Genomic DNA, 25,204 nt, shown 5'->3' on the forward strand with positions numbered 1-25,204 from the left:
CACAACAACAACAAAACTGAAATACCAGGAAGCAAATCCACACCATAGTAATTCACGTTTCTGACTCTGTCTAGCTGCTCAGTGCTGTCTGCTTCTACATTACTTGAAACCTCAAATATCCAAACAGCTTTCCCAATATCCACATATAAAACTTCAAAAAATTAAGCCATTTCCTTTCATGTGTGACTCACCCTGTAGATTGCAAAATATCTAGTACAAATTAACAAATTAACAGTGAGACAAAGAGCTTATTAAAACTAAAGAAACAAAAAAAAACCTCTTTCATATGGCTAAATATGAATATCCATTACGAAGTCAAACAGAACCAAAACTGACTGAAAACCTACACTGTTCATACACTTGGCCAAATTTGCCATGACAGAGTAAGGTAGCAACTTCCTCCATGGCTAGTTTTTTCCAGACTTGTCATGAGAAGGCTTTCCTTACCTACCTGAATAGTGTTTGGTACTTTCAGAAGTTGAGGTGACCACAGCATACACACAACTTGATTTCTTTAACAGTTCCTGCCTTCCTACAGATAGTCATACTTGTTACTTACATGTAAATATCACACTCTGCAATTACACAACTTCTTAAAAAATTTTTGGCAGAAATGTCATGCCATTTTTCTGGAATTTCTAAGCTCACTAGACCAAAGAGCCTTCTGGCCAACTGTTATCTAAAATTGCTCTTCTAAATGCATATACCAGTAGAAGTTCTTTGCATCCAGAAGCTTCAGCAGGTGCTTCTGGGCATCAAGAACTTTGGTAGAAAAGCGACTACTTATTTAGAAACATAAATACAGAATTGGGCAAGTAGGATGAGATAATTAGTTCTTTCAGAGCTTAAGTCTTGACAGTTTTAGGACATATGTTTTGATATGAAAAAACCTCAGAGCAGTTAGCATACTTGAACAAACACCTCCTCTTTGATGCTAGCAGAGGACTATATCTCCAATAAAGCTTTCAAATTGGTTACTTACTTTCTGTACTATCCTGATCGAACTAGAACCTACAGATACTTTCAAAATCCATCCTTATGCAGAGGCTTTTCATTGTGCAAATCCAATGTTGTTTAGCATGGAGATTTTATCAACTAACTCACAATTATTCATTAATTATGAAAGTTATGAATTAACAGTGCTTTAACCTTATATGTGTACCTACGAACAAAGTCAAATTAAACATCTGTAATACAAGAAAGGTTGGCAAATGTACTCTGAAAGACTCTTCAGAGCACAATCTCAACATACAATTATAAGCTTCTGTTTCATACTATGCATAGGCCACTTTAAGACAGAATGAGTTTCTCGCAAGCAGCTTGTCATTACTGAGCTCCCACCATATTCTGTTCTGCCATCACAACCAAACAAACCTATCCCAAAATCCTCAATCTCATCTTTGAACTACACTGAAGTAGTCAAATATAAGTAAAGCAGAAACAGAACTTGTGAATACACTTGTTTTTCTTGTAGTAATTCTAGAATTTATTGCAAATAAACAGTATCTCTAACTTTGATATGTTTTATATTAGAATTTTTTATGTACAAACTAACTGTAACACAGAGCCATCCTCAGTACCTGCAGACCCTTCAGGAACTGCACAGGAAAACAACGATGTTCAAGGAGAGGGAAGGCAATCAGTACTGTTCTGTCAACAACAGTGCAATAGTTGGCATTTTGATATTTCCCTCAAAGCAAACAAGCTATTGAAATTTGTTTTGTTTTGGATCCCCAGTACAGAATTAATTGCTTGGGACAGTTTATCTATCTCTTAAGCCAAGCCTGCATGGGGACACTGAGAACGTTAAGGCAAATCAACTAACGGTTTGACACCAATGTGCACACATTTAATTGTCTTGAAGCTGTGAGTAGATGCTCTAATTCAACAGCAAAGCTCCCTGTAGCTCCTTATTCAGTTAAACTAGATTGGTCTAAGACTAATTTACTCCCGAATTAAAGCGGTCCCCCAAGGACTCAGCACAACTCATTTTTGCATACTAACTTCATGCACTTAACCAATTTGCCTCAGCTCTTCCTGAGTTCCCCAAGCCTTATGGAGTTTTCATCCCACAGCTGAAGGAAGCATGGCTACTTCATCTCCAATGCTGGGAACACCAAACTGAGTGTTTTCCTCAACATTTTACTTCAAGAACACAGAAAAAAACCACTCAAATTTTAAGATAAATTCCTTCCATTGCTTAGCTGCTTCCTGCTCCAAGGTGACAATTCATTGGATTTGGAGTTCATAATTACCTTGCTCCTCTATTCTCAGTCTTCAGCTTTGTGGAAGCCAGTTCTTGGAAACTGGCATGTTCACATATACACAAAAACACCCCAGAAATAGACAATTAAAATAATGCAGGTGGACACTAATTCCGAAGTAGAGTTTGAACTGTCACATCATCTTCTTTAGAGGCTTCAAATTGTGTTGAAGCCATAATCTACTGACACTTGTTTTGTTCCTCATGATTTGGAAACAGCAATCATATCACTGTGTTCTACTGTTTCTCATCACAACCACTGCTGTGGTACCTCAGCACTCTCTGGAAATGAATCATATCCTATTAATTCAATCCTAATTCAGCTCAATACTAATCCTAAACTGGGGTTGATATTTCTCAAAATATTCTAATAAAATTACCTATAAAAAGGATTGATTGCTTTTAAAACAAATTAGTTGCTTCCTTACTATGAGAGTTCAGACTGCCATTTTATTAAGTCAAAATGTAAAGTGCTTCTCAGACTATAAGCACTTAGGAGAAGTAAAGATGTCCTTCTTCCATCTGGGGTCATTAAAACTTACCTGGATGGCAGAAGTAGCTGGGGAATACTTTGTTTTGGCCTTACTGCATATCACACAGGTTTCAGTGATGCTTTGAGTGTATCTACACAGATACACTTGTGCACACACTAGTGTAGACAATATCCCAAAGTACCTCATAAAAGTAAGATCATTGAGCTATCAGAACGATGAACTAGTGTTGGAGGCCCAGCTGTACAGCAGCTAGCTGAAAGGGGTGTTTAGAGGAATAAACAAATACACATAATGCCTGCTGTTTCCTTTCCTTAAAATAAATTCATTTATTATAAATTAACATCATCATCTTTACAGACTTCAAATCCTGTCAAAGCTGTATTTACTGACACCGGTTTTTGTTCAGCGTGATTTGGAAACTGCAATCTTGTCACCATGCTCTAACATTTCTCATCACAACCACTGTTGCAGTACCCCAGCACTTTGCGGAAATTAACCATATTCCATGGATTCAGTCATAGATCTAACAATTTAAAACACCACACAAGCCAGGCACCACCAGAAACCAGTGGGCAGTAGGCAACATGGGACATGGACTATTCAAATTTGCATTTTCAATTCTAGATGTTTTTAAAACAAAGTATCTAACCTCTCAGTGTCAATTAAAAAAAAAATCCCAATCCCAAAGGGATTAATAACAAAAATAAGTATGCAAATGGAGTGAAGCCCTCTGGACAATATTTTCATTGATTTGCTGGAGAGAAGGACCCCTAGTGTCCAGCTGGATTTTAGCCAGCCTGGGGTCTGATGACTACACGGCATTCAGGATGAAAATACATCCTAGCTTGTAAAATATTTTCTGCAAACACTTCCCCATCCCTCTTTTTGGAAAGTGACTGATGAAAGGAAAAAAAAAATACAGTTCTGCTTTCCTAAACTAATTATTTCAAAATATAATCAAAGTATCATGTGATCACCTGGACTCTGAGGATTCACCATTACTGATGAACAGGAATGTTCCTCGGTACAGTAGTTTCAGTCGTTGATTATGCACTGCAGACACCTATAGATAAACATCTCTATTTGTAAAAAATGAGCACTGTCCCTGAGAGCAGTTGCTGATGAGGCTTTAAAAGCAGCATCAAAAAATGTAATGTGAGAAGGATAAGGCTGCCCAGCCCTGTCATGTAGCAGCTTTGCTTTCTAAGGGGGAAAAAAAATCTGCACGATTCCTTATGATCAGGGGTTTATCCACTGATTTGGATAATCATTCAAATGGCTAAACAGACCTCTAATTTGAAAATAAAAACCGATTGATGCAATCACAAACAAGTTCTGAAATTGTGATTTATAAAAAAGAGGGGAAATCTTGTTCTAAGCCAAAACACACACACAGTTACCTTTTTCTAATCAGAGCATTCATTTCTCCTCATTATGATCTCACAAGCACATTAAAATCTTATTAACATTAATTACTTCTGAGCGTCTATGCATGAGCAGCGACAGGCTTGCATGCGCGCGCGTGTGTGTATGTGTGTGTGTCTCTGGATCATATCTACATTTATATACCTTGCTGCACTTTGCTTATAAAACATGTGAAAATATTGCTGCTAACACCAATTAGCTAATTTCACACACACACAGAGTAAGCTGCTGTCTCGCTGCACAGCTTATTATAGACCAGCAGACAGATGGACAGACAAACAGACGCAAAAAGCATCACGGCTCCTCCTAAATGCAAGATCTAAAATGCCTGGCACCCCCAGGAGTGCGAGTTTCATCCTCCTAAGTCTGAGGGAACAAAATGACAAAAAAAATTTAAAAAATAATAATAAAAAAAAAGAGACAGCCAAATATCCCATTTTCTACACAGATGGGTTCAATGATGAAGTGATAGAGACAAAGAAAAAACTGGCAGGCAGACAAGCAGCAGGCGCACAGAGAGATAGACAGAGACAGATAAACAAAGCAACAGAGAAAGAGATGAAAGCATATTCATACATGTGCATTTGGGCTAAGCAATAGTAAATTCAGCCCACCAACAAGGTAAGGAAAGAATGGCGGAGGCAAGAATCATCATAAGGGTGACTTCACAAGCAAAACCCTGACACTTTACAAAACTGGATTGTGGATTCTATTTACACTGAGCACACTAAAGGCAGTGGGGTGCTGCTGGTGACGCTCAGCTCCACCACAAACTCCACAACAGACACAGGAATCTACACACCACTATGGAACTGCCCCTTCCTCTTCTTCCTCACCCTTTGTTTCTATTTAATTTAGATTCACCTCTATCCTGTGTCTAAATCTTGTTCTCCTGAACCCTCCTCTCTGCCAGGTGTTAAGATAGAAACAACATCAGCATCGCTCATCATGCCAAAGCCATGCTTATCCATCACTGGGGAATCAGCCTCTCAACTGAGTCCTTTGCAGAACCCAGGTGGACACTTACTGGTCATCTTCCTCTCTACCCAAATACCCATCTCTGCTCATCTTCTGCAACTCTGAAAAGAACTGCAACCCTGAACTGGAGTTAAAACTTTCATTGACATCAGTACGATACAAGATTTAGAACTGTCGAAATTTACCTTTCAGCCCTACTATCCTTTCTTCCACTTGTGTGTTCTTCCACTGTGACATCATCAGGCAAAACACTGTAAGGAGGGAAACTATTAAAACCAAGGAAGATGGTTTCCTTATTGGGAAATTTTTTGAAATTAACATATCTTAATTTCTTACGGTAACATACGTGCTTGCATTTTCTGCTCACTCCTCTCAGATCAAGAGAAGTTAAATGTGTCAATAATTACTGTGTTTTCTCTGGCTTTTGTCTTATCTAAAGGTTTCAGAGCATTTCACAAGCTGTTCATGAAACTTCATTGCATGCAGAAGGTTCTCCCATCACTTTAGTTCACTGCTAGGGAACAGAAGAGCAGAGATGAAGTACCCAGATCAGTACGAAAGTCTACAGCAGAAACAAAACATCATCTTATTTACATTTTTCGTATCTTCTCTTTTTGCACAAGTCATATCTAAGGTCATTAGAAATAGTATCTGAATTAGAAAAAAAAAAAAAAAGTAAATTCAATATCTGAAGATTGTACTCAGGATCCTTGATTTGTACTTATCTCACTCATGACCTTCTCCTAATGCTGTTTACACAGAAGAACCTACTCCCAATACAAACCCAGTACAGCTGCTGAGAAAACTACCACAAATTCAGTCAAGCAAGTTTGGGATATATTGAGTGTATTCCAAACATCCAAATCAATTATGGTGCATTCTCAGTAAACCCAGTGGTTCCAGAAAGCATTGGAGCTCCTGAGCATGGGCATTACTACAGCTGTCTTGCACACAAGTGGTGAGCTTGGTGCACGTTGCCCGAATTCTGCCCAGCTCGGTTTTACTGTGCACACACAGCAGATCTGATTTCACTGCAGAGCAGGAACCATGGCATATGGCCCCTTCTGCCACAAGGAGCGGGTTCCCGACCTGCTGAGACAGAAAATAAAGAAGCAAATTGAACACCACTCCATTTGCTCAGCTTACTGTGCTTCTTTTGTTAAGGTTAGATATACAGGTGTTCAGAATAAGGATATAAAAAAATAAAAGTGTTATAAAATAAACAAAAAGCAATAAAGACTTGAACCTTTACAGTTTTATGCATACGACAAAGTAGGTTTTTTCCAGCATATTTCCTTAAAAATAGAGCATAGACCATTAAAGTCTCTCTCACATCATGCAGAATTACTTACTCTAAGAGGAAGCAAGATTCTCTCTGACAAGGCAAGAAGCCTCAACAGTTGTGGTTAAGAGAGGTTCACCCAGTTCAGCTCATTTGCTCAGGCCTGTCAGAAAGTCTGGAGAAATCCATGGCCTGTCATTCTTTCAGATTCCAAACGTTCCGCTGTGTTCCCACCTCACTGATACCTCTCTGATCTTTATGCATACTGAATCTTAGGAAAACAGGACAGCCAAGCAGAATTTCCCCCTAAACACATCAGTCATCCCCATCAAAAACTAAGGAAGGGCCATACAAAGATGTGAGTTCAATATAATGGTTAAGAAGCATGTATCCTCTAGATTTGCTGACTCAATGCCTACATAGCTGTTGACTCTTTAACCCAACTTTGCCCCAGACCCATATAGATACATAAGTGTTCATGGAACCCAGAAGGCAAAATGGTATGCCCTATAAAGCACTGCTTTGGCATTTTTGAAGACTGTGTGCATCCTAATTAAATATGGTAAACATTGTACCTCAGTAAGTTAAAAACCAAATCCAGAAACTGATTCATTAAAGTAAATGCATAACACTGAAGGTGCTTAATGACAGAAAAATGCTGCCAGTTTTTACTACCACAAGAGCATGTAGAGGCAATGGCACAGTAAGGAACCTTTGTAGAATATCCCTGTGTCTAAATTTTGCTTGTGAAGTGGACACAAGTATCCTAAAGACTAAGAGGACCCAAATACAATTGACTCTAGGATCTCTCAAAGGACCAGTGCTTATTAACAGAATAAATCTGAGAGACCATTCAACCTAAAAAACAGGTAATATATGTGTGAAAGGCGAACAGGGGCAAGACCTCTACTAAGGGGGTGTAGAGGGGGGAAATGTATTTACTGCCTTTCCTGTACAAAGAAACGTGATTTGCCTTTCTCAGATGGGAATTATCCCAGTAAACCTGGTCTCCATCTACTCTATTCATCTACTTTGTGAACCTTACTGTGTCTGCCAAAAGTTCCAACAGGCTGAGATGGTATGAGAGTACTTAAGAGGGGCACTTGGCATCCTGACCAGCCTCGAGATCTAAACCCCTTTGTGTCCTTTCGGAGGTTAATAAGACAAGGTCTTACTGACTCCATCCTGGCTCTTGTAAGCTTATTGGGGATTACTGAAATTGGAAATTGCATATGAAAAAGCTGGTTCATCCAGTTTTTAGGAGGGACATTCATCCAATTTGCCCTTTGACCCCTGAAATGTGAGACAGGCCTGAGGAGTGCTCTTTGTTATAGTCTCACAAATATATCCAGTGATGGTGCGTCCATATGTCTCTGATAAAGGCAAAACCTTATTGTGCATTCCAGCTTTTTCTTTTGTAAACATACTACACTAGATGAATTTGGCTCTCAAGGAAGAAAGTATAAATTGTGCTGGCTAATAAAACTTTCTGTTGCTGTCCTTCCAATCTGGTCTTCTAAGCATCAACAGACATTAAAACTGGCTCTTGGGAAGTAAAAAAATATCAGAGAGCGGTACAAACCCAAAACTTGTTTGCAAGTTTTCCAGAACTGAGATCTCAAGATCTTGAGAATCTCATTCTTGAGTAACAAAAAGTTAAATGCAGCTATTCCTTGTATGGTTTTCAGGTTGAATATACAAGCAACTCAGTTCCTCCCACTGTTCATTCTCTGAGAGATGCCTCAGCAGCAAAACACCTGTGCTCTGCCCAGATCCAGAACTTATGGGTTCTCATAGGCTTTGTCCCCACTGACAAGTTTAAACAGATAACAATCTTCTTTAAATGCCTGTGCCCAAAGAACCCTTAGGGGTTGTTTTCTTCTCTCCACATTGCAGTTCTCAGATGTTAACAGCTGTTGCACACAGAGCAGACACACACACAAGAAGTTCAGAACAACGTAACTATTTGAAGGCACATGTCTGTATATGTGATAGGGAGCTCCTGTCTTCTCTTGATGACTTTAATGGCTCAAGCAACTATGTACTATCACTATGTATTTCAGCCAGATATAACTTTGCCCTTTGATTATTACTGTATAAAAATAGGTGATAGACTGGTACAGTTTTTGAACATCTACCTCTTGGACAAAGCTAACACTGGAGCTCATCAGGATATATCCAGCTAAGAGAAATCCAACCACGGGAAAACAAAAAAAATGAAGTTGCTTTAACTCAGTTAAGAGAGTAATTATAAAAATAAAAGCAAACAAAAGACCAAAAAGGTTTTTTCTTAAAAAAATTTGCTGTTAAAGACTTTGTTGACATGTTGGTATATTAAATACATTTGGCCTTAATATCAAGTTACTGTAGAGTCTTTGTATCTCATTTTGGAAGTAGAAATAAGATTTTAATGGCAAAGAAGTCGCATATGTGCTACAATACCACAGTGGTGTTATTAAAAAAAAAAAAAAAAAAAAAGAAGCCTAACAGTCTTTAACATAGCCAAGAATCATCTGAGCTTCCTTTGTCCATGGAACATGGTTTACATGGTTTTTACTTTCCCAACTCCCATCTGCATGTACAATACACTGAGGAAGGAAGAAAGGGCTCACTTCCTTCTTCTCTCTGTGCCTCGATTGTTTCTGATTAAAAAATGGAAATAATAATGTTGATTCAGCTACTGAAACTAGGCAAAACTAAATTAGCTACTTTCATTAAACACTGAAAGATATTTGAATAAGTTTCTTTAGAAATGCAAAGTGCTGTTTATCAATATCAGCAGCTATCTATGCCTAAACTGTCCTAGAACCTTTCGTGAGCATTCTCTATTCCTGCTGAACTCAGCTGATAACTGTTCTTTGTTTTGAAGGACATGTGCAACTCCTTTATCTAAAAAATCCTGGGAAAGACTTCGACAGAACTGGCTCCTCACATTTTTGGTTAATGAGAACAAAGCAAACCAAAGCAACAACAACAACAACAAAAAGAAATCACACGGGGTCTCAGGATTAAACCTTTGCAGATAAGAAAAAAGGCATCATTTTGGATGAAAAATTCTTTGCTGTCTTTGCCTGAGCATTATGAGAATAATCACCAACACCTTGTAAAAGCAAGCCTTTTCATCAACTCCATAAGCTGAGATTTCAAGGACAGATCTGGGAAGAATCTTATTAATACACCTATGTATGCTGCCACAAGGGAGACAGTATCTAACACAGCAGAAATGAGGTCAAATGCAGCAGCACTGTCCTAAAGAAAACTGTCTCCTGGTCACAAATCACTTGTGGAGTACCATGCATCATTTTTACTGCTTCAGACATATGCTAGCTGCAGCCAGCAGGGAGAAATACAAAGCTACATTCAGCTCTTGGTTCAATGTTGGTTCTTCTAAATTTCATGGAAATGGTCCACTTTTATAAAAATGTAACATAGGGCAAAATACAACCCATAAACATTTGAACAGATACACAGACATTCAGAAATTTCATGTGGAACCTCTTATCCCAACAGCACAATCCTCTGAAGATGATGATGTTTAGTCCAGCCCACTGCTCATAAGGAAAATGGAAAAGGCTGTGGCCTCATGCCATGCCTCTCTGGTCCTACTCATAGAGAACCCTGCTGCTAAAATTTTCTCCCTCTCTTGCCAGTGGGACTAAGTTAGTCCCTCTTTCTGCATGAAGTTCAGACTTTTTGTCCTCATTTTCTTTGAACAGCTCTGCCCCCTGCCTGCGTCTCAGCTTTTATTTCTTCTACTTGCTCACATTCTCTACAAACCTCCTTCCTAAATGCTCCATTTGTATCCTTCTATCACACTGAAGCCAATGTTCCATAATAACATTACTCCAGATTCTTGTAACTCTTTAAAACAGACTACAGTCTATTAAACCGTGTTCCTGCACAATCAGACTTCACCAAGAAACTCCAGAAAAGTTCATTTTCGCTCACTTCCATTTTGCTTTCAACTTTTTTTTTACCTGCAAAAGATATGGAATGAAAATTAAATAAATTCTGGTGGCAGAATAAGTTATCACAGGGCTGGATATGGATGTGATCTCAACAAGAGGGTTCTCACTCCAGCACAGAGAGAGCTTTAACTGAGATAGCTCAATTACTAATAGGAGTTTGGTCAAGATGACCTAGGGCTGAATGCTGTGAAATTACATGGCTCAAAACGCATGCTAAACTCACCTGAGATCCAACAAAATACAGCCTGCACAAGCAAGGAAGAGCAGTTTTACTGTCATCCAAACTACCTCAGTAAACACTAGCTCTTAACCTCCATGAGGTAAAAACTTTTCCAAAAAAAAAACCAAAAACCCAACCAACACCCAAATCCCTAGATTTTAGGCGTCAGTTCTAGTCTGACATGCCAGAGAAAGACCACAAGTATTCAAAAACTTCATGGGGAGGCTAAAGGAAAGCCATTAAAGTAAAGAAGTTGCAATGCACTTCAGGGTGATAACAAGGCACAAACTCAAGAGGGAAGGATAAAGCTTGCTAGTACAGCTATAACTAACACTCTCCTATCTGCTTTCAGAAACTGATAAACGTCATTATCTCTATCCTGAAGACAGGTAACTGAGACACTAGGGAATGAAGTGACTGGTTGAAAATAACACAGAAAACTAGAAACAAACTGTGAATCCTACTTCCTTAATGCACAGCTTATCCTTACCAATACCTTGCATACAGCAGTGCCTGCACTGCAATCTGATTAAAACTTCTGATACTACGCTACATCTTTGTGCTGACAAAAATATTTGAGATCCCTGAAAACACATTGGAAAAAAAAAAGTTTGTCTACTGAGGTATTAAGAAAGGCTTGGAATGGGATCTAGTGCCCTGTAAAAAGGAACTCAGAGACTACCAGAAAGAGCAAGTTAGAATTCAAGAACCAGAAATGCCCAGCACTAGGGAAAAATAACTGAGCTTTCTCTTGTCCGACACAGAGTTGTGCATAGGTGACTGTACTGCAAAAGCACAACTGGCTTTTAACCTCATTCAGGAGCAGCTGCTTTGACAGCAGTGAAATGTTTCAGGATGAGCCTGCCTGACTTGGTGGATAAATGATTTGAGGTTGGTATAGCTCAGAAGGAACCAGCTCATTTAGGATATGTCACCATCTTAGAAACACTTTTTCTATCCAATTGGAAAAAGCTTTGAAGTTTTCAAAACTTGGCCATGGCTTGGGGAGGAAAATAAAAGCAGCATTTTCATGAAATGCTGGAAATCACAAAACAGGGCTTGGACTTCAAACGGTCTGCCAGGATAGACTGGGCCTTTGCTAGGAACTCACGTCGCTTCTCATCACTTGCATTAGTTTAGCACCGGCAAAAGGTGCCAGATTGGTAGCCCCAGGCTCTGCACTCTCCATTTATCCCCAGAGCAGGCGCAGCAGGATAGCAGGCAATCACAGAGATGCCAAGCCCTGCTACAATTCCTCCCATCAAGGGACCTGGTGAGAGAAGGGTGATGAGGTCTCAGTGCTGTGACTGCCCACACGGGGGCCAGTACCCTGCACGACGTTTCAGAAGGATGGGATCCCAAACTGCAGGGTCTGTGAAAGGGAAATAAAGCAGCATCAGTCTACAAGTATCCTCCGAGACACTAAGATAGAAGGACCAGGGACTGTTTTCTTTGCATTACATTCTAGATGTCTCAAAATGAATGAATACTTGAGAGAGAGACGAGGCCAGAGAGAGTCAACGTACTGAGTACAAATGAGATTTATACGTGGCTTGAGTCACTCCAGACAATTAGCTACCCACCAGGCTGTTTGGTTTATTGTCCCTACTGGATAAAGATTTAATAAGCAGTCACCTAGATGGGAAACATGAGACTTGCAGAAAGGAAACTTTTCATTACTCTACACGGAAAACTTGAGCCCAGTCCTGCAACAGCTCTGCAGAGCTGATTCCCACTGGTGTGTCAACGGCTGCAAGATGAAGCTCTTTTTCATGACATAGGTGGAAAATATGGGAAACACAGGACCATCTTTTATTGAATAATTACTATGTCAGAAATCTTCCACACATTCCAAATATTATATGGAAATTAATACAGCTTTTTTTTCCAGTTTTTTCTCTCCAGTACTCAATCTTACCCAGGACTCAGACATTTTTTCATAGCATAAAAGTGCGAAATGCTGGATTTAAAAAACTTATCTACTGGGGAAATATGCTGTGTAGGGAACATATTAAACAATTCAGTCTATGTTTGGAAAAGAAATACAGATTCATCACAACGAGGATGTTCAAGAGTATCCTGAAAAAACAGGCGGTATTCAAGCCAAAGGACAGGATGAAGTGGGCACAACAGTATAAAGCTGACAAGCAGATTTAACTGACAGTGACAGAAAGAATTGGAAGCTGCCAAAGCCTAAGCTACACGAGGGCTTCTTCAGATACTATATACTATAAAATTGAAACTAAAAGCATCAATGAGAAAATTTGATAAAACCCCCTCAGATGGCAAAAATCCTAGAAGCAGCCACAGCGAAACAGAAAATACAAACTTTGGGAAATCATAGGAAAAGGAACACCTATCAAATGTAAGACTGGGGGAAAAAGGCTGAATTACAGATTGAACATTTCATGAGCTCTTCAGCAGTCATGCCTAGTATGCAAGGCTTTAATACCTTTCATGAGAAGACTTCTTTTGCTATTACTACCGCTTGTTGCAAGAGAGCTCAAAGCCATTCATTTGGCACAATTTTTGTCAGGCAGTGTCCCAGAGGGTGTGGCCCGGTCTCCCGGGAATAGCATTTGTTAGTTTTAGAGAACCAGCAGAGGGAGCACATCAGCAATTAAACATGGTTTTCTTGTATTTGTGCCTAAACAATGAGATTTTTTGGTTGGGTTTTTTTGTTGTTGTTTTGTTTTTATTCTCAGCATTCCTCTGTCACTAATGCCTGTGACTCACTTAGCTCTCAGACTGCTGGGAGTTTAGAAGCCAGAGCCATGGAGAATAGCAGGCTTCATATATAAAATGACAGTGGACACAAGCTTTTACCTAGTTGTCTTTCTTCACTTTCTACCCATGTCAACCTCCATCTTACACATTCCTGACATCCTGCCCATGAAATCTTGTACTGCCGCATGACGTTTACTTTCACATTCCTGCAAAGTGATCACTAACTTTGTAGTCAGAAAGAAAGGCATATGGATCTCTAGGGAGGAAATAGAAATCAATAATTAACTTTCAGTCAGCTGAAACAACAACTCTGAAGTCCATAACACAACTTTCCCAGTCCTACTTTTGTATCCTCATGGGATTCATCACACAGCTATTGATGATCTTAGAAGTAAGATATTAGAAAGCATGTCTTTTAGTTGAGAAGGAACAAAAAGGGAAAATCAGTAATTCCCATGCTCTATTTACCTCCAAATCAAATGGTACACTATACGTGCTTGCATTTTTAGCTTTACCATAACCCCACGATAAATTCACTCTGAAAGTGTAACATTAAGAGGTCATCTACAGGTGTAACTTACAGAATGGCACCATGTCTGTCCTGCGAAGGATTTCCTATAGGTGCTCTGCAGAGGGTTGGAAGCACTGCCTATTCAGGTTTCCTTTCTTCTTTGCTGTAGTTACCAACTGGTTTTAATTCAGACTTTCGTAACCACTGGTTTGATAGCAGCTCAAAGATTCTGGAAGACCCTACAGGTTCTGGTGCACCTTTGGTACTGTCATTTACACTTGTGCAAACTGGACATAAAACGTTGCCTAGTGATCTGTGTCCACCCACTGCAGAAAAGCACAAGGAAAGAACTATACCATGAAGTACTGAAGAAGGAAGTGCTACAGATGCTGCCAGTGTTTGATTGGGTAGGATTAGTTTGTGTTAGAGTTCCTATCTGCCATGAAAGATCTTGAGGAGCAGTACCTGAGGACAGCAAGTACAGCACAAGCTGCAAATCTGCTGTCCATGAGGCTGGCATGGCAGGTTGGCACTGATGGGATGAAGCCATTCTTGGCATAAAAGGATTTCAGCCTTTGTTCTGGAATAGTCCATGGCCTTTCCTCCCATAGTGCCACCTAATGCCAACTCAGCCAGCGGTTTGCTTCTCCGGGAGGTGAACATCTGCCCCCTCTGACAGCCTGGGACATTCCACACTCGTTTCACCAAAGCCAACAGCCAGCTGTCAGAAGAACAGTGATTTTTCTTTAAAGACAGCTTTATCCCATTAGCCAAATTTCCCATTCCTGTATTCTATCTCCTTCAAGATACAGTCTTCCCTGCACATGGTAAAAGCTGAACTTCTTTCTTCTTGCAAACCTCAGGGATGTGTAGCAACCTGCTCCACGGTACCAGCAGCTCTGGCTGCCCCAGCAGCTATGGAAGAGAAGGTGGCACACGGCCCTGTGCCTCTGGTGACCATTTGACAAGACTCATCTGCAAACACAACTCCTGCCAGCGCTGGGCGGTCAAAATGCAGTCATAGCATATGATGGTGCTGGAGGATTAAGTACAAAAATGTAAGAAAACATGAAAGACATAAGCAGTAGGCATTCTGAAATGCTCCTATTAGAGGAGAATTGGAGCCATGCTGTTAGAACTAAATATTAACTCTTATAATAAATACTAACCAAGAATGTAGTCAACACTATCAAAGGAAAAACCACCTGGACAAAAGCATTTGCCTTTATTTGCTCCTCACTGAAAGTTTAATACATCTGTGAAAATCTCTTCAAGTTAAAACAGTACAGATATTACAAAAGTACCTTAAAATTTGGTGTATGGTCACACACTACTTTTCACCAACTGAAAACTGGCATGGATAGATTATTAAAAAGCCAAGGGTTTTTTTTCACAGTTGATACTGTTTGTTTACTTTCTAAAATTTTCTTGGACCAAATTAACAAGAACAGTGAAGGCCGTTTCACGGTGATTTGCCATCATTTTCCCTCTGCACCACAATGTGAACGTCAGACCCATTAGAGGGAACAAGTTATTATTTAACAGTAACTATTTCCAGAGTATTGTTTCAGTTAAAAAAAATCCCAAAAAACAACAACAACAAACTTTTAGAAAGGATTTGTATTTTCTAAAAGTTTTGTTAAAAAAATCTAAGTAACTTGAAGTTAAATTTCAGTCTTTAAATTCCCATTAACATTTATTAATCTCTTTCAGCAGAAACTCTTTACTATACAGATTGTAGTTTAAAGAAGTCCTATAAAAACAGGCTGGAGTGAAACCAACTGAAATCTATAAGGCCACAGCATGCCATCAATTTCTAAACAGAACTTCTATTCAAATTATTCTGGTTAAAACCTCATATGGTCTGCAAAAATGAGCTAGGTTTTCTTGAAACTATTTAAATAACAATCTATCTAAGACTGTAATCTGTTTTGTATGGGATTTGTAAGCCATCCCACAGAATTCTCTAGCAGGGGACACTATTCCCTATTTACATCAAAGTTTTATATAAATAATATTACTCTCTTTTTTAATATTCTGCAGCTGTTTTCCGTTATGAATAAGCTGGGCCTATGAAGAAAATGTGAAAATAGGAAAACTGTGAGTAATATTTATAATAATGATCTATTCAACTCAGGAAATTGCTACAACTATCTTTATCAAAATAAACAAGATAGATATTCTTTCCTCCTTTAAGAGAAAAGGAAAATCATCCATTATTAAAAATAATTTGACTTGGTATTTGTTTGGTATTTGGATTTAACTGTCTTATATCCCATTTTTGGTCCTGTTTAAAGAAAAACAAGAAACAACAAAACAACAAAACCCCGCATAAAAACATACACACAAAAACCCCAACAGCATTGCTTCTCGTCTCCCAGGAGTGAGAACGGCACATAGACACGCCATTCAGCCCAAAATTGCTCTAGCTACAGGGCATGGCAAGGCATGAAATAACTGCTCCAGAGCACTTCCTCATGTGGGTGTGTTAGATAACTGTCTGCTCCAACACTAAAATAAAGCACACTGTGACCCAATGAGCAGCGCCAGCCCTGCCCCGCACAGCTGCCCAGGCTGCGGGCAGGGCACCCGCAGCACCCCGTGCTGCCCCGCACCAGCAAACCCGTTCAGATCCCCCTGGCCAACAGGTTTGGCATTTCCTGAGTTCTACCTACATCACCATATGCTGGATTTAAGTTTACCTAAGCATACTTTACCATTTGCTGCTGTATCCAGATTGCAAACGGACTTTTTGCTATTGAAAGAGCTAAGATTTGTTTTATTTTGTATTTTTTGTTCGGTTTTCTTTATGTTTGTTGTTTTGTTGCTCGTTGTTTGTTTTTGTTTTTTATAGACTATAGTTGCGGTTCAATGAAAATCACATCCTCCTAGTGAAAAAGGTTTTACTATTAGAAAGAAATCTTACTGGATAATGAAAAATATTTCTCCTACTGTGACTCTCTTTCTCTGCTTCAATTCTTCCTGCCTGGAGTTTTCATAAAATCAAGAGGTATCTTGTAGTCATTTTTAAAGCTTTTCAGAAATGTTCAGATAAGTCTGGGCTTCTGCTAAAAGTACATGCAACAATCCTGCGGAGAGGTCCATGTGCTCTCCTACAAAAACCTGGACTGTTGAGGAACATACACCTGCATTGGTGCAGGAGAAAATGACAGGTGCCTGAAAACCCCTCACCTATCCCAAGAGGAGGATGGCTGCGAACACTCCTGCTGCCTCACTCCAGGCTAACCACCATCTAGAGGCATCAGCAAATCCACCTTTAAGACCCCCACATTTTTTCTGGCATAACTTCAGCATCGACTCTACGACCAATCTGAGTTTCAAAGCCTGAGACTCAAACTTTACGAGAGGAGGAAATACTTTGCTACAGTTAACAGGTCATTTAGAGCAACAAACAGATTTGAAGTCTATCAACAAAATATTAATTTAGAAGTTTGAATAAAAACAAACAGAAAAAAATTAGTAAACAATAAATATAACTCCTCAGCTAAGAGACGAGCCACCAAATTTTGGCACACTGATATATAAAACCTTGAAAAGTTTCACTCATGTTCTGGAAAAGCTGCGAATAAAATGGAGCAAGTAGTTTCTGTAGTTACAGTGCCAGTGAATAGATCTGCTGCTTTGGATTTCAATTAACTTAGTTTGTTCAGCGAGGAGGCACTTCTGTAGAAATGGGGACTCGTAAGTTAAAGGACAGCTAAAAAAACCACCAAACAACAGCAAAAAAACCTGTTGGCAGCAGAAGTTCTTTCTGGCTGCAAAATAATGGATTTTTAAGAAACATTTCAAAGGATTTGAAGGTTTTGGAGCATGTCCTAGGCAGTCTCAGGTGGGTTAGGAATTTTGCATTACGGACTTCTTTGTGCTAAAAGGAAGGCCTAATGCATGTTTTTAAGTCCGCCTCTTGCTATTAAATAAATAATTTTCTATTAAAAAAGGTGGTTGTTACTGTTCAGAGATCTCCACTGATCAGCGTCCATTTTATATAATTATTTAGGATTCTCCAGAACATTTTATGTAACTCACTTCCACTATCCCTTTTCTTTTTTTTCTTTTTTTTTTTTTGTTACCAGCATAGTAGCAGTTTTACTCTCCAACAGAAATGACAAGAGCTCAGATAAAAAGACCATTTCAAATGGATCAGTTTAAGCAGTCTTTAGAACCCATGATAAATCTGTGCTCCAAAAAGTCGACAGTGCTAAATGGGCTATGAAATGCATCACAAATCCCTCCCCAGAAAAAAAAAAAAAGTAAAAAAAAAAATCAATTCAGAGAAAAGCTTCAATGTTTGAAAATACAAATAAGCAGCATATTTGTGGAATGAAAAATGGTAAATAAATAGTTACTATTTCTGGACAAAATGGCTCGATAGATTTCATAATTTGCCACCACTGTAAAAAAAATCTATTCCCTTCCCCCCCTCCCTTCCCCGTCAGTACACACGGAAACACAAGCATAACCATGCATAAAGTGGGAGGGTGGGGGGCAGCCAAGGATACAAACTCCCTCTTAGAAAGTTTGAATTCTTATTAACCCAGCGATGCCTCGATAATGTTACATTAGATCAGCAACATAAAAGTTAGAATATACATCTCTTTTCTTCCTAGCAAAGGAAACTACAAAAACACTAATAATGAAAAATAGATGTCAAAAATATCCAGGAGGAAAAAGTACATGTACAATAACCGAAATGAACTTCCTCTGCCCCCACACCAAAGCAGATAAATAGCAAATCTTGGAATAAAAATCCTGTCATGAAGAGTGGAACCTGCTTTCTCTTTTTTTTTGCTTTTATTTACTGTATGCCAAGAATGGAGTTTAAACTTAGAGTGTGCATATATATAGAAAACAAAGAATGAGAGTCACCGTTAACCCTGGTCACCGGCATTACAGTTAAAGTCATTGGCAAATACTAATAAACCCCCATTCAGCAGTAAATAAAGAGAACATGATATATGGACGGACAGATGGAACTGCATAAACAGAAAAGAAAAAGCAGAGGGACCCACAAACATACAGAGAGAGCTGTTTTAAAAGAGTGAAAGATATTGATTTACTTGGAACTAGTGTTGGAAAACAAACGTATTTGTTTCCTTCATGATTAAAAAAAAAAGTAATTAAAGTGAATCATAAGGGGGCACACCCTTAAATAAGTCGGGGGGGACGACATTTGTAGAGGGTAAGGCCTTCTATAGATGTTCCGAATTTTAAGCTAGCAAATAGGTCCGGCAAACTTACATTTCTAAATTAAAAATCGGAGGGGGTGGGGGGAGGGTGAGGGGGGGTGGAAATAAAGAACTGCTGGTGGTTTAAGGAGAGTAGAAGCTTTATTCTTTTATGTTTTATAAAAGTTGACTGGCCTACCTTGTTCCCCAGTCCTCAGTTTGTCTCCTCATAGTCGCTGTCTCCCTGGAAGTACAGTGTGAGTGGTAATGACTGCCTGCCTCCCTAATGAGTCCATTTTCCTGCTCTTGATGTTGTGTATATACACACACTGCAACCTACCTTACAAACCACAGAGACGGGAAAGGGAGAGCGAGCGAGAGAGAGAGAGCGAGAGCGAGCGAGAGTGCGAGAGACAGGGAGAGCGAGCGAGGGAGAGAGAGAAAGGCGCACACAGACAAAGCCCTCCTACCAGACAGCAGACAACCCTCCTTCCCCTATCTAGCAAAATACAACTCGGCAAATGCAGCAACAGGTTCAATACTGCCAGGCTGAGGCAGCGTAGCAAAGGTATACGGGGCTGAGCAGGATGGCTGGCAAATAAACACTTCGGTGCCGGCTGACTCCACCTTTCTTATTTATGTTACAGGATGTTGGAATGCATTGTTTCAGACAGTCCATATGATTATCATAAATACATTTTTTGTGCATATTAGCATGAAGTGCCGAAACGTATCAGCCATTCTGCTCCGTAACCTTATAGCTCTAACACATGCAGGGAAGGTGTAAACATATCTCTTTTGACAGACAGACTACACAAAGCCCACTGATGATTTTAAAGTCATGAGATCTTTCAAGAAAGACTCTCCTGAAGATAGGTTTCCCCAGACAATAGGGGAGTGGGGAAAATTGATCTTGATGAGGAAGAAGTCTTCCTAAGAGACTGCTCGGTAAACAATTGAAAAGGGAGGGCTATTCTCCCCAGCATTCCCTCCTTTCAAAAAATATATATTGGGAAGCTTCTACCCCTACAGCTATAATAATGTGCTGTGCTTATGTCTGAACAGGTGCAATGCATATAGTACATGGTGTTACAAGGACAGAAATAAATCTCTCAAGTAAAAAAACATTTTCCCAGTTGCAAACAGGCCAAGGTTATTTAAAATACAGGTCTAATCTGAAGAATGTTCTCCCCACTCCCTATGTGTTTACTCCCTGTGTAAAATGTATTTTTGCTGGGGGGAGGAGAGAGGATGGACGGATGGTGGAAGGTGCGAAGGAGAAGCAAAGATAGGAGAAGCAATACATGTAACTAATTACTGTATTTTTATTTTTAAAATATTCTGTCACATCTGAAGAAGCTGTATGCTGCTTCTAAAATAATTTTCACTCAGCCCTGCTTCTCATCACACATGAACTTATGTTGTCACAAAAATTCTGTTTATTTTAATGACAACTACAGACACGTCAAAGTGGGACGAACAGGGAAAAAACATTTTGCACCTGTATTTCATCCTTGGCAAAGGCTCTCCAACAACTTTACCTATATGATATTTTTTAGGTGGACATACTAGGAACAAAAACAAAAAAAAAAAACAAAAAAAAAAAAAAAAAAAAAAAAAACCACCAAGAAAACCCAAAACCCAAAAAGGTTAAGAGATATTCCCAAAGTTATGCTGTAAATCAGTAGAAAAAACAGATGAGAACTCAAATCTCCAGAAGCAAAACAGACTTTTCCTGAAGTAACTCATACCCACCTAAAAGTTAAGTGTCCTATCTAAGCCAGTTGTGTAGGCTCCCTCTATTGTCAGTGGAGAGACAGGCACCTCCCAAAAGCAATTCATCCCACCTTTCTCTGTCTCCCTGCTAAAGAGGGAGCCTATACAACCAGATTAGGCTAAGCAGCTATCTTGTAGTTGGCTAAATTAAGTAAAATGAATCCCACTTTTGATCTAAAGCTCTATTACAACATACTGCTTCCCAAAATACATTTTTATTATCACATTTATTATTTGGCAATATATGCCTAAATTATAGTGATGGAAAAGGGATAGCCTGCTGACTAAAAGAGACAGGTAAACTCCCTAGATTCATGGATTTGTACCCTCAGGCTGGCTGGATATTCATGATTCACAGAGTCTTTATAATATTAACCAGCCTGGTGACTGGTGAATTTGATTAGTTTTGTTCACTGGTAAATGGTACACATATTTATATATTTATAAGTATTCCACTTATAAACATTCTGGTTTCATCCAGATGTACAGTAAATACAGAAGGATTAAGTAATTTATTTCAAAAGGTTAATTTTCATTAGTTTTTTCATCAAAACACAGCCTCTCTTATCTTAGGGTAAAATATAAAGAGTAAAAAGCTCTAATAGATGACTTAGTTCAACTCCTTCTGTAATATTTAGCTACGTACACACCTGGCATATGTAGGGGCAGCTCTCCAAGTTACTCCAAATATATATTACAAAAATTTAGTCGTATTACGTATTTTCTTCTCAGGACTTTATGACCATAATCACCTTATTGAAGGGTATGTAAGGTCAGGAAAGCAGAAGGGGCATTTGTAGACTTTGCTTCTAACTGTGGTAACCCGATCTGGCTGTGTAAGTACTAATTGAGCAGTCACTGCCTCAGTTTTTCCATCTGTAAAACAGACTGAACTGTAGTTCCATGAGTCGATGGTACTGTAAATATGTGAAGAGTCTTCCCATCTCGGCCTGGCATCTCTCAGAGTTTTACGATGGCAAATATTATGGGAAAAATATAAATACTTTGTCAAGGGGACTTGTATCAAAGCCAGCTGATGAAAATCACAAGTTTTCATATCCTCATATTCAGTTCAAATAATAAGAATAGTCTCTGAATTTAAAATTTAAAAACCAAGTCTACACCAAAATGAAGATATCAGATGTGAGTTGTTCTTAGTAGCCTGCAATATTTGACCCCAAAGTAACATTAATTCTTTTGTCCTACCAATCTTACACATACAAATCTGAAGAGATATTTAAAATGTACCAGCTTTGAACCCTTCAAATTTAAGACATTCAGGTTGAAATCTGAGTACTGAGACAGAAACACTAAAGTTTGAGAAATGTTCAGATTTGCAACTGATCCAGATCCAAAACCTCTAAGGTGGGAGGCACCTGGTCCTTAACCTTCCTCTAACTTTCTAGAGATGTCATATATGCATCTGAACCAGGATAACAGGATAACAGGCCAAATTTCCTCATGCTTTGAGGAAGTCTGAATCTCAGTAAGAAGACTACAACTGAGTCCAGTTCCACACACTTACAACAATACTTAGGGCCAGTTCCAAACTGGAACCCAAAGCCACCCCTTCCAAAGTTGCATGGGGTTTATGTACTCACAGAACTATAGAACTAAACCAAACACTTTCAAACCTCAAGACTGTTGGAAAGCAAATATAGAGTAGATTCCAACTTAAGCCAGTTTTGGCCCTCAATCAGAAATTAATCAAATTAACCATAATCTTTATAAAATACAAATATATGTCTGACCTGAATGAAAAAACCCACAAGATGTGATTTGCACTACTGGTTCCTTGCTTGAAAGTCTTTCTTAGACTTAGATCCTAACCATCAGTGGCTCGATTCTGGCTTGTCTTATTAATAATTTAATCCATCTAAACCATTAAAAAAAATCCTGAGTTGTGTGATTAGAACGGAGAATCCTGATTTAATGTTTTGCCAACATAAAAACTGCCCATTTGCTTGATTCAAAATGCTCAATGAAAGCCTGCTCACCACCACACCACACTCCTATGGATCTGCAATTCCTCCTCTCCATTATATGAGGAAGTCAATGGCTAGGCACTTGGATCATTTGCAAGAAGAGGAAGGAGGACGTGGCTGCTGGCAGCTTTTAACTCTGTCACAGGACTGGACACAGACCTGTCGTGTGACAGTGAGGGCCTGCATGGTAGTCACATGGCTGGCCTATGTCTGGCCATGCAGCAGAACAGGCAAGCAAGTGTTGGTGATGTGCCAGGATCATACATCTCCCATGGAAGAGACACCAAATTTTGGTTAGAAAACGCACGTTTGTCACCCCACAAGAAAGAGGCTGGAACAGAGGGCTTCCAGCTGGCTTAGTAAAAGGCTGCACTATCCATCCTGAATGCAAGAACAAGCAATGCTGGTCTACCCAGATGATGATATTTTTCTTTTTCTGCAAACTTTCTTCTCAGTTCAGAGTTAGTCTCTAGCAACTGTCATTAGGGAGGCAAAAGAGCCCCAGCCCCTCTGGCTAAGCCTTCAAGAGAATGAAAAAAGTACTAGAACCATAAAGGCAGGTGAAAAATTGTCATGTTTGGTGCAGCCAGGGCACCCATCTCCAGTTCTGCCAGAGAGCTGCAGAGCCCTGATTTTCAGTAGTAAGGGGAAGACAGGGAAAACCAAAGTGCCCACCAGAACTGTGAAAGACTTTGTTGCAAATGATGAGATTCTGGATAACGGACTGAGAGGGAAGGAAGGTACTTCAGTGCTAAATAACATATTCTAGACTGCTCTAGTCTCTCCTTTCCACTTTATGTCTCCAGGCGCATCAACATGCTGTTTAGACATATCTTGTTGGCAGCCAAAACTGGAAAAGGAGTCATGACATCATATAAACATGTCTGAGGATAAGAGCTACTTCCTTCAGAAAAAAAAAAAAATATTAGCCTCTTAGCATATACCTAAGGGTTGATTTTCAAATGCTGAAAAAATTTAAGTGAGACTGACTCCATTAACTGGTTGGGTACCTTGCCTATCCCTGTGATGGGCTAAAACACTGGGTTTGATGTACTTCACATATTTGCCCTACAACATTTCCATGAATACTTTCAGAGAGCTCTGCATTACTAGATTCCCATGAACTGTTCCTAGAAACCAGGCTGGTTTAACATCATACTGCTGTTAAAAATCCCAGGCAAGCTTCCATCACAATTCTGTTTCAGATGGTATAGACGGGACCTAGAAACAGTCACAGCAACATGTCTGAACTTGATTGCTTCCACTTAGTCCCCTTAACCACATACATAGGTCTCTGAGACACCCCTGGTGTATCACACCATCTTGTTGCCAGCCCAACAGGATTGGTGATTCACATGTCTCTACTGATGTCCTGCAGTGTCTCTGCAACTTTGTGCAAATGTAATGAGAGAGATGCAAATTAAAAAAGCACAAGAGTCCTGCAGTGTAGCAGGCTGATTCAAATCAGATACCTGTATGAAGTGATTAAAAATAGGTTTTTTAAACCTGAAGATAACAGGAGGTGAGTATGTTTGATTTACATCAGCAGGGGCCAACGAAAAATGTAGAAGCCACACAAAACTCTTTATTCCTGCAGATTTACTGGTGATGATGCTGAGGACAGGAAAGGAGAAATACAATGCACTTCTGGTGAATTCAATATGCAAAGAATCTCAATTGTTTTCCCATCTCAGCAGCCACTACTTACTGCCAGACATCCAAGTAAGTATTACTTTCCTTTAATATAGTGAGACTTTGGTCCATCATACCATATTTCAGGTGCACCTAATCATAAACAAATAAAATCTCACAACTTCCTTTACCAACAAAACTACTGTCATTCTCATTTTACAGATAGCAAAAAAATAAATGGAAAAAGTTAATCACCCTGTTGAGAACAGAAAGTGAGATTGGGATGTTGGCCTTTCCTGATCAGAAGTTCAGGCTATATTGCCTCTATGAATCTCAGAGCCCAGATGATTGGCAAGACTGGGATGCACTTACTGAACCAGGACTGGCTTTTCTACTGGTTTTTGTTTTTTTTTTTTCACCTCAGAATGTCCTGAATAATAAACCAGATGCAAAGCTGACATGTCTCCAATAGTTTAAATAGATATGTGCAATCTGTGTGCAAGTAGCGCGTACCAAGTACCCACTTTCCTTTCTGATGACACTACCTGTACTTTCTTTGGTGGAGGAGCACTTTGCACAATGACTGTTCCCCTAGGCCACCTTGCATTAAAGTTGCAAAATGGTCTTTCTGTTGCATAATCATCCCACGTCGTACATTTCTCTAGTACTGTGTTGGGTACACCAGTAAACTGTGACAGCAAGATCTCACAACATAACAAATTTTGTCCCAGCAAGGCCAATCCCTTGCTTTTATACT

General features: G+C 39.3%; 1 protein-coding gene across 21 annotated transcripts in view; it reads right to left on the bottom strand.

Annotated features, from left to right (window-relative positions):
- Positions 1–25,204, bottom strand: part of ZBTB20 (zinc finger and BTB domain containing 20) — a 504,648-nt gene that overhangs the window by 456,899 nt on the left and 22,545 nt on the right. For 13 of the 21 annotated variants that reach the window (XM_088158949.1, XM_088158945.1, XM_088158948.1 and 10 more), the window contains exon 1: positions 19,254–19,661. The exons of 3 other annotated variants lie outside the window; for them this stretch is intronic. The gene's annotated coding sequence lies outside the window, so the exon portion shown is untranslated. Of the gene's footprint in view, positions 1–19,253; positions 19,662–25,204 lie in introns of those variants that run through there. 5 more of the 21 variants (XM_088158936.1, XM_088158930.1, XM_088158950.1 and 2 more) reach the window with 2 other exon arrangements.

The sequence above is a fragment of the Sturnus vulgaris genome, chromosome 2, assembly GCF_052056855.1.
Source record: "Sturnus vulgaris isolate bStuVul1 chromosome 2, bStuVul1.hap1, whole genome shotgun sequence".
Classification (NCBI taxonomy): domain Eukaryota; kingdom Metazoa; phylum Chordata; class Aves; order Passeriformes; family Sturnidae; genus Sturnus; species Sturnus vulgaris.